This window comes from Schistocerca americana, chromosome 2 (genome assembly GCF_021461395.2).
Source record: "Schistocerca americana isolate TAMUIC-IGC-003095 chromosome 2, iqSchAmer2.1, whole genome shotgun sequence".
In the NCBI taxonomy this organism is placed as follows: Eukaryota; Metazoa; Arthropoda; class Insecta; order Orthoptera; family Acrididae; genus Schistocerca; species Schistocerca americana.
The window spans coordinates 565,747,914-565,760,949 of NC_060120.1; the positions used below are offsets into that span (position 1 = coordinate 565,747,914).

The window sequence follows — 13,036 nt, forward strand, 5'->3', positions numbered from 1 at the left end:
TTTAAATCGACTCCGAATGCTATCATAAATGACATTGAAACATACATTTATTTGTTTAAATTCCTTAGATTTTTAAACTAACAACTTAACAAGTAGTTCACTATTATTCTAGTTATCGAATTCTAGAATCCTTTATTTAAATAAACAGAAGTATATAAATAAATAGAAGTACATAAGGTGCGCCGGCCGCGGTGGTCTAGCGGTTCTAGGCGCGCGGTCCGGAACCGCGCGACTGCTACAGTCGCAGGTTCGAATCCTGCCTCGGGCATGGATGTGTGTGATGTCCTTAGGTTAGTTAGGTTTAAGTAGTTCTAAGTTCTAGGGGACTGATGACCTCAGAAGTTAAGTCCCATAGTGCTCAGAGCCATTAGAACCATTTACATAAGGTGCACTGCGGTAAAAAATCTTGCAAGTAACCATTACCTGTTAAGCATCATAGGATTTGAACAGTTATCTCTGTAGCATCCGACGGTGTCTACCGTAACATGAAACGAAACGTTAGGCAGAAAATAATGTTAAGAACTATGACAGGAAGTCCCAAAAACCATAAATGACGAAAGAAGCCAATAAGAGCAGCAACTGTCTTACAGTTATTACTTGGAGTTACAAGATGTACCTAACTCGTAGCGGAAGATCCAGAACTGGTCTGCCGACAAAAGTTTAGGAAAGACCTCCGACCAAGACGTATATTAATATTTTTTCACTATACAGTATTCGACCAATAGTCGCTAATAATGGGCTATATGAGCTACAGAGACACTTGTGCTCTTGAGCTGGTAATGTGTTCATAAAGACAAGTAATGTCAGTGATTATTATAACGCGAATATAAAAAGAAACAGAAGCCGCCACAACAAATTTTTTAAAAGTTTTTCCGGTGGTGGCGTAGAATACCGAGTTTTAATTTCACAAATAAATGAAAACGCTAAATGACAGAAACACGAATGGCCTAAACTGAAACGTGGCAGTGGGTAGTGAAATATAATTTGCCCCGTTTTCGCGGGGTAAAAACAACGTAAGAAGTGTGTGAATATGTGTTTCAGAGGTGTGCACTTAAAAGCACAACTCCTAGTGCTGTGATAGGTTATAAAGCCCAATGCTAACCATTATTTGTTGGGGGATGGGGGTGGTGAATATCTAATAGTTATGGCAAAGTGCACAAAAAAATTAAGGGCAAAAGAGGGAAAATTATGAGTTAGTTAAACATAGAAAAGAAATAAGGAAACATATAAGATACAAGACATCTGAGGTAGGTTATTTACATCTCGTACAGAAACCGGACGACAGTTACGAGAGTTGAGCGGTGTGAAAGGGAAGCAGTGGTTGAGATGCTCCACGCCACTGCCACGTGTCAATCATAAATTGCGAGGGTGCTTACGTCAGGCAGTGTGTTTATACTTCGCGGCGTGCGGTTGCAGCTGTAGCGGTTATAAATCTAAGTACTGACAAAGTTGTTTGTACACTGTTATACGGTTATTAAGTGTAATAGTTTTCAACGGTGTTTCGTGCTGTTTGTGGCGAAATAACGATTTAATAAACTTCTGGAAACGTTCGCTCTGTGCGTTGAAGTCGCTTAGAAAATTCGTGCTTTAGTTTTCAGCTTACGTTTCCTGTTGTTTTTAGTGAAATATTTCAGTAAAATTTTCATCCACTGTTTTAACTTCGTTGAGTGTTCCAGTCTCCATTCGAAGTTTTTGTTTTAGTTAGTAAATTTTTGTGAAGTTTTGTTGGTAATGGTGTTAGTTGTGGTTTAGTAGTATTAATAAAAGTTGTTGCTCTCTTAGTAGGAGAGACAGAATTTCGAGATGCTATTGCTAGTTCTATAAATAGCTCTATTGGTGTAACTGAACTTACGTAACGTAAACGTTTAGTTTTTTTTTCAGTAACTGTAAAATTTTGGGAAGAAGGCGGCTAGGAGGAGAAGGTATTCAGATAGTCGTACTTTGCGTATATGCAATAGATTTGACCAACTGTCAGAGATGAGTGGAGAGGAGCCACTTGTTGTTGTAGGTGTAGGAAACATGCAGCAGTCCTCAGCAGTTAGGAGACGTAAGTCAGTTGCAAAGTGAAACAGAAAGAAGAAGGTTCTGCTGCTAGGTAGTTCCCACGGTAGTCGTGTGGGCCAGCAGTTGCAAGAAGTGTTGGGAAGTGAGCACCAGGTTACCAGCACTGTGAAGCCTAGTGCAGGGTTGGCTCAGGTGACTGATAGCATGAGGGAGCTATGTAGGAATTTTACGGAGGAGGATCAGGTAGTGATAGTGGGTGGAGCAGGGAACAGTCTTGATAGGGACGGGAAATATGATGTAGGTGGTGACCTGGTAAAGATGGCTACTCAAACTGGTGGCGCTAATGTGCGTTTCGTGCAACTGTTTCAGCTTCATGATCGGCCTCATATTAAGGCCGCTGTTAGATGCGTTAACATGGGGCTGGAAATGGCACTGATGGTATAAAGCACGGGTCACATTGCAGTGGTGCCAGTTGAGTCTATCAGTACATCAGATTTCACTAGGCATGAACCGCAACTCAGTTGGTATAGGAATGGGAGGCTGACAAAGCTTGTAGGTGACAGTTTAGTGGGCGGCGGTGGTGGTATAACTCATGGAAAAATTCCTGTAGTAGTTGGTGTTAGAGCTGCACCTTTTTTAGATTGAGGTCACCTGATAGGTATACCTGCTTAAAGGAAATCCCTCTAAGGGCTCACTTTCCAAGGACGTCGTGTTTCCAAGTAGAGGAGGAATTAGCGTATTTAATCAAATGTAAGAGGTATTAGAGATAAAGATGGTGAACTGCTTATAGAGTTTGACTGTGAAATTACTGCTATATCAGAACACCACTCAAATAATTTGACAATTCAGAGGCTTTCTTTACCAGGATACAGATTAGCTGGATATTTTTCAAGGAGTTACTTGCAGGGTGGGGGAGTGGCCATTACGTAAAAAACAGTATTCCATTTGAGTCCATAGACGTATCACGGCACTGCAATGAACATATATTTGAATGTTGTGCAGGGGCAGTTGAATTTAGTGAAACCAAACTTCTAATTGTTGTTGTTTATAGGGCCCCTAACTCTGACATCAAAGCATTACTGCTCAAGCTAGAGAGGGTTCTTGATTCAATTTATAGGAAGCACCGGAAATTAATTGTATGTGGTGACTTCAATATTAATTTTGCATATGATTGTGCAAGAAAAACGATGTTTATAGATCTCTTAAATTCATATGATCTTGTGCAGACTGTATTTTTCCCAACTAGGGTGCAGGAGAACAGTAGGACAGCTACAGGCGATACTTTTATTCACTCTTCAGTACTAGATCGGCATTCTGTTAGTAAAAGGGTGAACGGCCTTTCAGACCATGATGCACAAATTTTAATACTGAAAGACTTTTGTACTCAAAACAGATGTCACATATAATTCCAAACTATGTAATAAAGTTAATCCAACGGCAGTAGAGAGCTTTTTAAACCTCATCGAGGAACAAGAGTGGCAGGACGTTTATGGTGCCGGTAACATAGATGATAAATATAATGCCTTCCTTAACACATTTCTTAAGCTCTTTGAGAGTTTCTTTCCATTAGAACTTTCTAAGCGGGTTGCTGGCAGTAAAAGACAGCCCGGGTGGCTTACTAGTGGGATAAGGATATTACGTAGAACAAAGTGGGAATTATATCAAAGCGTTAGAAGTAGTCACAATCAAGCTACAGTAGCGCATTACAGACAGTTTTGTAAGGTGCTTAAAAACGTTGTTAGGAATGCAAAGAGTATGTGGTACGTAAATAGAATAGCTAATTCATAGGATAAAATTAAAACCATATGGTCAGTAGTGAAGGAAGTGTTTAGTCAGCAGCCCAAGGTCGACGATATAAAGTTAGTTCGTAGTAAAAATATTTCTGTTACTGATAAATCAGATATATGTACAGTATTTAACAATCATTTTCTGAGCTTTGCTGGTGAATTAAATAAAAAATTTGGTTACAACTTTGAACATGGCTGACGTTTGCAGCAACTGTATACACAAATTTGAAAAATATGTAAGACTCTGCCAACCGGTTGCATAGGTTTTCTATATACCTTGACCAGGTTTCGTCACCTATAAGGGTGACTTCATCAGAAGGTAAGGTAATTACCTATGTTTAGGATCTTCTTTCTGATCTCTTTGTACTTTGAGACAGCCTTTGATACTTGGGCGGGTAAGAAGCACACTGTCCAGCGCGTGCAGCAAGGTCGGTTCCCAGCTGTTTTGGGGTGGCATTATGTGGGGCCGACGTACGCCGCTGGCAGTCAAGGAAGGCGCCGGCACTGCTGTACGATTCGTGAATGCCATCCTCTGACCGATAGTGCAACCATATCGGCAGCATATTGACGAGACATTCGTCTTCATGGACGACAATTCGCGCCCCCATCGTGCACATCTTATGAATGACTTTTTTCAGGATAACGACATCGCTCGACTAGTGTGGCCAACATGTTCTCCAGACATGAACCCTATCGAACATGCCTGGGATAGATTGAAAAGGGCAGTTTATCTACGACGTGACCCACCAGCCACTCTGGGAGATCTACGCCGAATCGCCGTTGAGGAGTGGGACAATCAGGACCAACAGTGCGTTAATGGACTTGTGGATAGTATGCCACGACGAATACAGGCATGCATCAGTGCAAGAGGACGTGCTACTGGGTGTCAGAGGTACCGGTGTGTACAGCAGCCTGCACCACCACCTCTGAAGGTCTCGCTATATGGTGGTAAAACATGCAATTTGCGGTTTTCATGAGCAATAAAAAGGGCGGAAATGATGTTCAAGTCGATCTCTATTCCAATTTTCTGTACAGGTTCCGGAACTCTCGGAACCGAGGTGATGCGAAACATATTTTTGTGTGTGTATAAATTATATGCCCTCTAGTATTGTGCGTAACTTTAAAATATCTATTTCTGCTGATGACACTGGCTTGAGAGTAAAGCATGTTGTGTGCAACATTGGCTCGGTTTCAAATAGTGCAGTTCATGATCCAAGTTCATGGCTTGTAGAAAATAAACTAACGCTAAAGTACAGTAAGACTCAGTTTTTACAGTTTCTAACACATTTCAACAAAACCCAGAATGGGCATGTGATTAGTGAAGCTGGACAGTTCAGATTTCTAGGTGTTCAGATAGATAGTAAACTGTCGTGGAAAGCCCACGTTCATGATCTCGTTCAAAGACTTAGTGCTGCAGTTCTTTACTATTCGAACGGTATCTGAAGTAAGTGATCGTTCGACACGAAAATTAGTCTACTTTGCTTATTTTCATTCGCTTATGTTTATGGTATTATATTTTGGGATAACTCTTCCCATTGTAAAAGGATACTTTTGGCTCAGAAACTGACGGTTCGGGAAATAAGTGGTGTACGTTCGCGAACCTCTTGTCGACCACTGTTTACTAGTCTGGGTTTTTTGACATTGACCTCTCAATATATATATATATTCTTTACTGTCATTTCTTGTTAACAATATTAGCTTATTCCCAATAATAAGCAGCTTTCACTCAGTTAATACTCTGCAGAAATCCAATCTTCATTTGGATCGGACTTCCTTAACTCTCGTGCAGAAAGGTGTGCAGTATACTGCTGCATCCATTTTCAATAAGCTACCACATGAATTCAAAAATCTTAGCAGTAATCCACGAGCTTTCAAATGCAAACTGAAGAGTTTCGTCATGGGTCACTGCTTCTTTTCTGTTGAGGAATTCCTTGTAAAATTAAGCGGATTCTTACGTCACTTTGTTGATTGTGTGTACTTAATGGCTTGACTTTTTCTGGGCTCATAAGTCATGTTCAGACGTTATTCACGCTATACGTTGGGTAAGGAGTGTACATATATATATATATATATATATATATATATATATATATATATATATATATATATATATATATATAGGAGAACGAAACTAAAGCTCAGGGAGAAGAGACGAGAACACTGAGGTTTGCTCATGACATTGTAAGTCTGTCAAAGGCAGCAAAGGACTTGGAAGGGCAGTTGTACGGAACGGACATTGCCTTGAAAGCAGGATATAAAATGAGTATCAGCAAAAGCAAACAAGGATAATGGAATGCAGTCGAATTAAATCATGTTATACCGAGGGAACTAGATTAGGAAATGAGGGATTAAAAGTAGCTTATGAGTTTTAGTATTTGGACAGTAAAATATGATGATGGTGAAGTGTATAGGATATAAAATGTAGACGGGCAATTCCAAGAAAAGCGTTTCTGAAGAAGAGAAATTCCTTAACATGGAGTATAGATTTAAGTGTTAGGAACTCTTTTGTGAAGACACTTCTCTGGAGTGTAGCCATGTATGGAGTGAAACATGGACGATAAATAGTTTAGACAAGGAGAGAATAGAAGCTTTTGAAATGTGGTGCTACAGGAGAATACTGAAGATTAGATTGGTAGATAATGTAGCTACTGAGAAGGTACTGAATAGAATTAGAAAGAAAATAAATTTGTGGCACAACTTGACTAAAAGAAAGTACTGGTGGGTATGGCATGTTCTGAGGCATCACGGGATCACCAGTGTAATACTGGAGGGATGTGTGAGGGTCAAAAATTGGAGAGGGAGATCAAGAGATCGAAAGGATATAGACTGCAATAATTTTTCGGAGATGAAGAGTCTTGCACAGGATTAAATAGCACGGACAGAAGACCACAACAACAATAACCATGTGTAGTGCAAACTTAGTTACATGTTACTACGTTTATCGGGTTGTAACTCAGTCAATTTACATTGATGAGAAAAGTTTACCTATTGTGAGCAGTCTGTAGCGTCTGACCTGCCAAATGCTGGTTAAGGATTCGTTTGACGTCATAATCATGCTAACTAGTATGGTCTGTAGTTATTTGACGTCTTTATGAACATATCCATATTGAGGCGTAAAATATGAATGGTGTGCATCAGCACGTAAATGTTTGGTTTTCGTTATTACTGCTAGAGTTTCTGGTTATTTCCCGCCAAAGTACACAACTTGTATGACTTGGATATCAGTAATAACAACGACTTCTAACAGACCTTGCCCAGTCTGGTGTCTAGTGGCTCCCTTAATGCAACTAGGTCTCGCGCGAGTTTTCCTCAGTGAAAAGAAATGTGTACACCTCACAATTATTTTAGTTGTTCTACGACTACGAGATAAAATTGTGTACTGTACAGCTGCTGAAAACTATCAATAGACATTATATTGCCGAATATTCACTAGTTTGTCGGGGCAACAGTGTGGTATGTGTGGTCACGTTACTGAAGTGAATGTTCCCTTCCTTTCCAGCGCATCAAAAAATGACGAATTAAAATAATGATTGGCAAAGTAGTTATCGAAAATACACATTTCACTTATATCCAGGAAATGAGACCCAGCGCAGAAGGTACTTCTGCATCTACATACTACGCAAGAAACCACACGGTGTATGGCGGAGGGCATTATGCACCACTGCTAGTCATTCACTTTCCGTACCACTCGAAAATGGAGCTGGCGAAATACGACTGTCTACTCGTATATGCTCCCGTATGAGCCCTGATTTCTCTTATATTGTCTTCATGGTTCTTACGTGTGAAGTACGGTAGTGGCAATAGAATCATTGTGCAGTCTGTTGCAAATGCCGGTTCTCTATTCTATATCAATAGTGTTTCGCGAAAAGAACTTCGTCTTCCCTTCAAGGGCTCCCATTTGAAATTAAAGTACTCGCGTGTTGACCGAACTTACCGGTAACAGGTATGCCAGCACGACTCTGAATTGCTTCGATGCCTCACCTTTAATTCGACCTGGTGGGAATCCCAAACGCTCGAGCAGTATTTACAAATGGGTTGCACTAGTGTTCTATAACCGGTCTTCTTTGCAGATGAACAACACTTTTCTAAACCTGTCCCAATAAAACGAAGTCGACCGTTCGCCTGTCCCACTGCAATCCTTCCATGCTCGTTCCATTTATATCACTGTGCAACGGTATGCCTCATTTAATCGACCTTTCTGTGTCAAGTAGTACACTAATGATGCTGTATTAGAACATTATGGGAATGTTTTCCATAACCTTATATATTACTACATTTACAGCCAGCTGCCTTTCATCACACCAAGTAGAATTTTTGTCTACGTCGTCTTGTATCGAACTACAGTCATTCAACGACGATATCTGCCCATAGACTACAGCACCATCAGCAAACAGCCACAGATTGCTGCTCAGCATATCCGTCAGATCATTTATGCATACCGAGTGAATAACCTAAAACTAGCATCGCAAATATTGCGGAAATGGTAATTGCTATTGCTGTGTGGTTTTCAAAAAATGGGATGGTAGTCAGGGGCTCGTAATGTTACCAAGTCAACAGATTAAAGTAATATTTAGAACGAATATTTTTTCTGAAAACATGCAATCTAAGATAGTAACAACTAAAAATAGGATAAATTAGAATGTCCGTGGTGTTTGTTGCGGGGTTCAAGTGCGAGTCAATTACGAGATATCGTATTTGAAAAAATTTCCACACCGACAATTGTACAAGACCTGTGATCGCATATACTAAAGAACAAAGCAAGAGCACACAATAGTTACGTGGATTCTGATCAGTAACGAGACAGTTGACCATCATAGGTTAAATTCAAAATGTCTACTGGCAGCAGCAACACACGCTTCCAGTCTAGTATGGAACGACTTCTGCACACATGCTAGCATGTCAGCGGTGTTCGAAAAGGCTGCATCGTTGCATATCGTCGGGTGTAGCTGGTATGTCCTTGTAGACAGCGTCTTTCAGCTTTCCTCACAGAAAATAAGTCTACAGCATCAAATCTGGGGAACGGGTTGGCCAAAGTGCAGATCCGCTGTATCCAATTCAACGATTTAGAAACAGTTCGTGACTATATAGTGTAGTGCTTCGTGCACTATGGGCTGGATAGCCATCATGTTGGTAGCACAAGTTCTTCCTAGTCTGCAGAGGAACGTTTCCTAGCATCCATGGAAAATGGTCTATTAGGAGGCTCCGATACTTGTGCGCGTTCAATATTCCGTCTGTGAAAAATGGGTCTGGGAGGTGATGGTTCACTCTCCCGCAACTCTCACTTTTACTTTCCGTGGACGCTGACATCCCACCTGAGGAATACAACGAGGATTGTCAACAGACAAATAGTGCCTGTTTCGGCGGTTTACCTGGCCATGATTGGTAAATGTGGCTTCATCGCTAAACAAGATACGTGACACATCTGGAGTATTCCGTTGTAATGACCATGTGAAGGAGTTAACACGATTCTCATAATGGTTTCCATGCAGCTCTTGAGGGAGAGAGATGTGATAGGGGTGGAATCCATGTCGATGAAGAATTTGTAGGACACTTGCCTGACTCACGCCACTTTCTCGTCCAATTGCGCAGTAGTTAACGTGGTGAACAACTGCTGTTCTGTCGCCATTTGTTTCCTTCTATTACGTTGTCTAGGTGTTACAAAATAATTTCCAAGATGGTTGATGTCTATTGGGATAGACATCTAGAACGAAGTGCATTCTTCTTGCACTCACCATACACCATGAGCATATCGACTTTTTCTGTATTTGTAAATTCCACCGTCCACTAACAACCTACTGCTTGGACCGTCACACATTAACTGACTGGTAAGTCGCAATGCACTCAATGAACACACAAGAACACTGTCAGTAAACATAACAATATCTTACTCTCCAACTATCTAGGTTGAATAACATTCTGTCAATACTTGCCCCATGGAACATGAATATGACATTTCGTAATGATGTGGAACATGTCAGTTTAACATAAGTTTTCTTTACACAGTACACTTCATTTTATTTTTTAATTTCATATTGTTTTACAGTTACTACTTTATATCTAAAAATTCAGCTATTGAGTAGAAGCAGTTATCATTCAGAAATTCTTTTAATTTGTTTTTAAATGTTGATTGGCTCTTTGTCTGACTTTCAATGCTACTTAGCATATAATCAAAGATTTTTGTGGCAGCATAATTGACCCCTTTTGTGCCAAAGTCAAATTTAACCCAGAATAGTGAAGATCATCCATTCTTGCAGTGTTGTAGCTCTACACTTCACTATTATTATTGAACAGAGATGGAATATTAATAACAAATTTCATAAACAAATATATTATTGCTAATGTACTGTGAATATCCTGAGTTCTTTCAATAAATGTTTGCAGGGTGATCTTGGGTGGGATCCAAGTATTATTCTGATTACACTCTATTGTGCAATGAATATTTTTTCTCTTCATGATGAGTTACCCCAAAATATTATACCATATGAAAGCAGTGAATGAAAATAGGGATAATAGGCTGATTAACTGACGTGTTTATCACCAAAATTTGCAATAACCATAATAGCATAAGTAGCTGAACCTAACCATTTCAGTAGATCATCAACATGTTTCTTCCAATTCAGTTTCTCATCAGTGCACACACCCAGAACTTTTGAATATTCTGCCTTAGCAACAGACTTCTATTCAAAGTCTATATTTGTCAATTATGTTATGCCATTTACAGTATAGAATTGAATGTAATGTGTTTTCTCAAATTTTGTGAAAGTCCATTGCAGAGACCCACTTAATAATTTTCTGAAAGGCACAATTTAAAATATCCTAAGCTTATTCGTGTTTGTTGGGTGTGATTACTATACTTGTATCATCAGCAAAAAGAACTAGCTTTGCATCTTCATGAATTTAAAGTGGCAAGTCATTAATACATATTAAGAACAATAAGGGACCCAAGATGTAACCCTGTGGGACACCATTCTTGATACCTCCCAGTTAGAGGACTCTGCTAATTTTTGCAGACTATCTGTACAGTTAATTTCAACTTTCTGCATTCTTACAGTTAAATATGAAATAAACCATTTGTGCAATGTCCCGCTCATACCACAATACTTAAACTAATGTAGAAGAATTTCACGATTCACACAGTCAAAAGCATTTGAGAGATCACAAGATATCCCAGTGGGTGTTGTTCGGTCACTCAGAGCATTTAATATTTAATTAGTGAAAGTGTATGTAGCATTTTCTGTTGAAAAACCTTTCTGAAAACCAAACTGACATTTTGTTAGTACTTCATTTTTACAAATATGTGATGATATTCTTGAATACATTACTTTTTCAAGAATTTTGGATAAAGCTGTCAGAAGTGAGACTGGGAAACAGTTGTCAACATCAGACCTATGCCCTTTTTTATGCAATGGTTTAACAATAGGATATTTCAGTCTGTCTGGAAAAATGCCCCATTTCAGTGATCTACTACACAAATGGCTGAGGATTCTACTTGTCTGTTGGGAACATTCATTGTCTACAACCGCTTATCTGTTCTTTCTCGCAAAAATACTCTCCAAGCCTTCTTGACTGATTTATTAACTCCAGAAACCATTTGTTGGAGAAGCCATCAGTTCCACGTGAGCTTTTACGTTTGAGTGCATTTATATTTTCCTAATTTCAATGTGAAAGGTGGGTTGAATTTCAATTTAATCAGAGTGCATAGTTATTGCCTCTTCCGTATACTGCTTTGATTTTCTAATGAATATCTTGATCCAATTTTCTGTACAACACTTAAAAAATGATTAGTAAAAATGTTTTCTACTTCTTACTTTTGTTAACCAACTTTTCATTGAGTTTGATAGAAATACAGTCTTCCTCTGCCATTGGTTGCCCTGTTTCCCTTTTAACACTATTCCAAATTGTTTTAATTTTATTATCAGAGGTGCTAATGTGAGACACAATACACATATTTCTGAAATTTTTAATAACTTTCCTTAATACAGTGCAGTAGTTTTTATAACGTTTCTCTGATTCTGGATCATTATACCTTCTAGCTATATGATATATAGCAGTGTGTCAATTTTGGCACTTTTTAAAACACGATATCTTGTAAGCGACTCGGACTAGAATCGTGCAACAAACATCTATGATATTCTACATTATCCAATTTTTAGTTTGTTATTATCGGTAGGTATTGTTTCATTTAAAAAGTATTATTGCAATCTGTTGAATGGCTAACAGTACGAGCCCCTGACTACCAATCCATTCTGTGGAAACCGCACATGAATGGCACTTTCCATGTCCGCAGTATTTGCAGTGCACGTTTTAGGTCGTTCACCTTGAGTAGACTATAACAGCGGTCCTATATTCGAGCCACTCACATACCTGGGAACCTATTCCTTAGATTTCGGAAATCTATAAATGTGGAATCTTCGTATTGCCCTCCATCCTTAGTTCGCAGGATGTCATGTGAGAAAAAGGCAAATTGAGTTTCCCACGAGCGATGCTTTCTAAATCCGTGGTGATCCGTGGACAGAAGCTTTTCCGACACAGAAAACGTTATTATATTCGAACTGAGAATATGTTCAAGGATTCAGCGGCAAATCGATATTTAGGAAATTTGTTTGTAATTTTGCGGACCCGTACTATACAGGAGTCACCTTCACCTTTTTCCGGTCGTTTGGCACTTTGCGCTGGACGATATATTCGCGATAAGTTCTATCTAAGTAAGGAGCCAAAGCCGTAGAATGCTCTTTGTACACTGAACTGGAATTCTGTCCGAACCTGGTGGCGTATTTGTTTTCATTCAGTTGCTACTCTGCGCCAGAGATGCCTATTAATACGTCCTCCAAAAGGGAACCTGTGAGATGGTCAAAGGATGGTATGATAGTACGATGCTTCTGCGTGAAAGGTTACCTAAATGCGAAATTGAAAACTTCATTTTTCCCTTTGTTATCGTTTATTACCACTCAGTATTTGACAACGAGTGAATGGATAGAAGCCTTCGAGCCGCTTAGCGATCTTACGTAGGCTGAGAATTTTCTCGGGTTCTCGGCTAGATCCTTTGCTAAGAAATGATGATGGTAGTTGCTTTATGCTTAGCGCTTCGATCTTTTTACAAACGCCTGAATCTCCTATAACTTTGGGCTGTCGTCATTTGCGTTCTTTGTTTTCAAGCGACAGTGCAACTGTTTTTGCTTCCTCGGTATTTTATGAACTTTGTTATTAAACAATGGTGAATTTTTTCCGTCCTTAATCCACTTAAT

General features: G+C 39.4%; 1 protein-coding gene across 1 annotated transcript in view; it reads left to right on the top strand.

Moving 5' to 3' along the window:
• LOC124594168 (ankyrin-1-like) overlaps positions 1–13,036 on the top strand; it is a 71,672-nt gene that overhangs the window by 439 nt on the left and 58,197 nt on the right. The gene's annotated exons all lie outside the window — the stretch shown is intronic.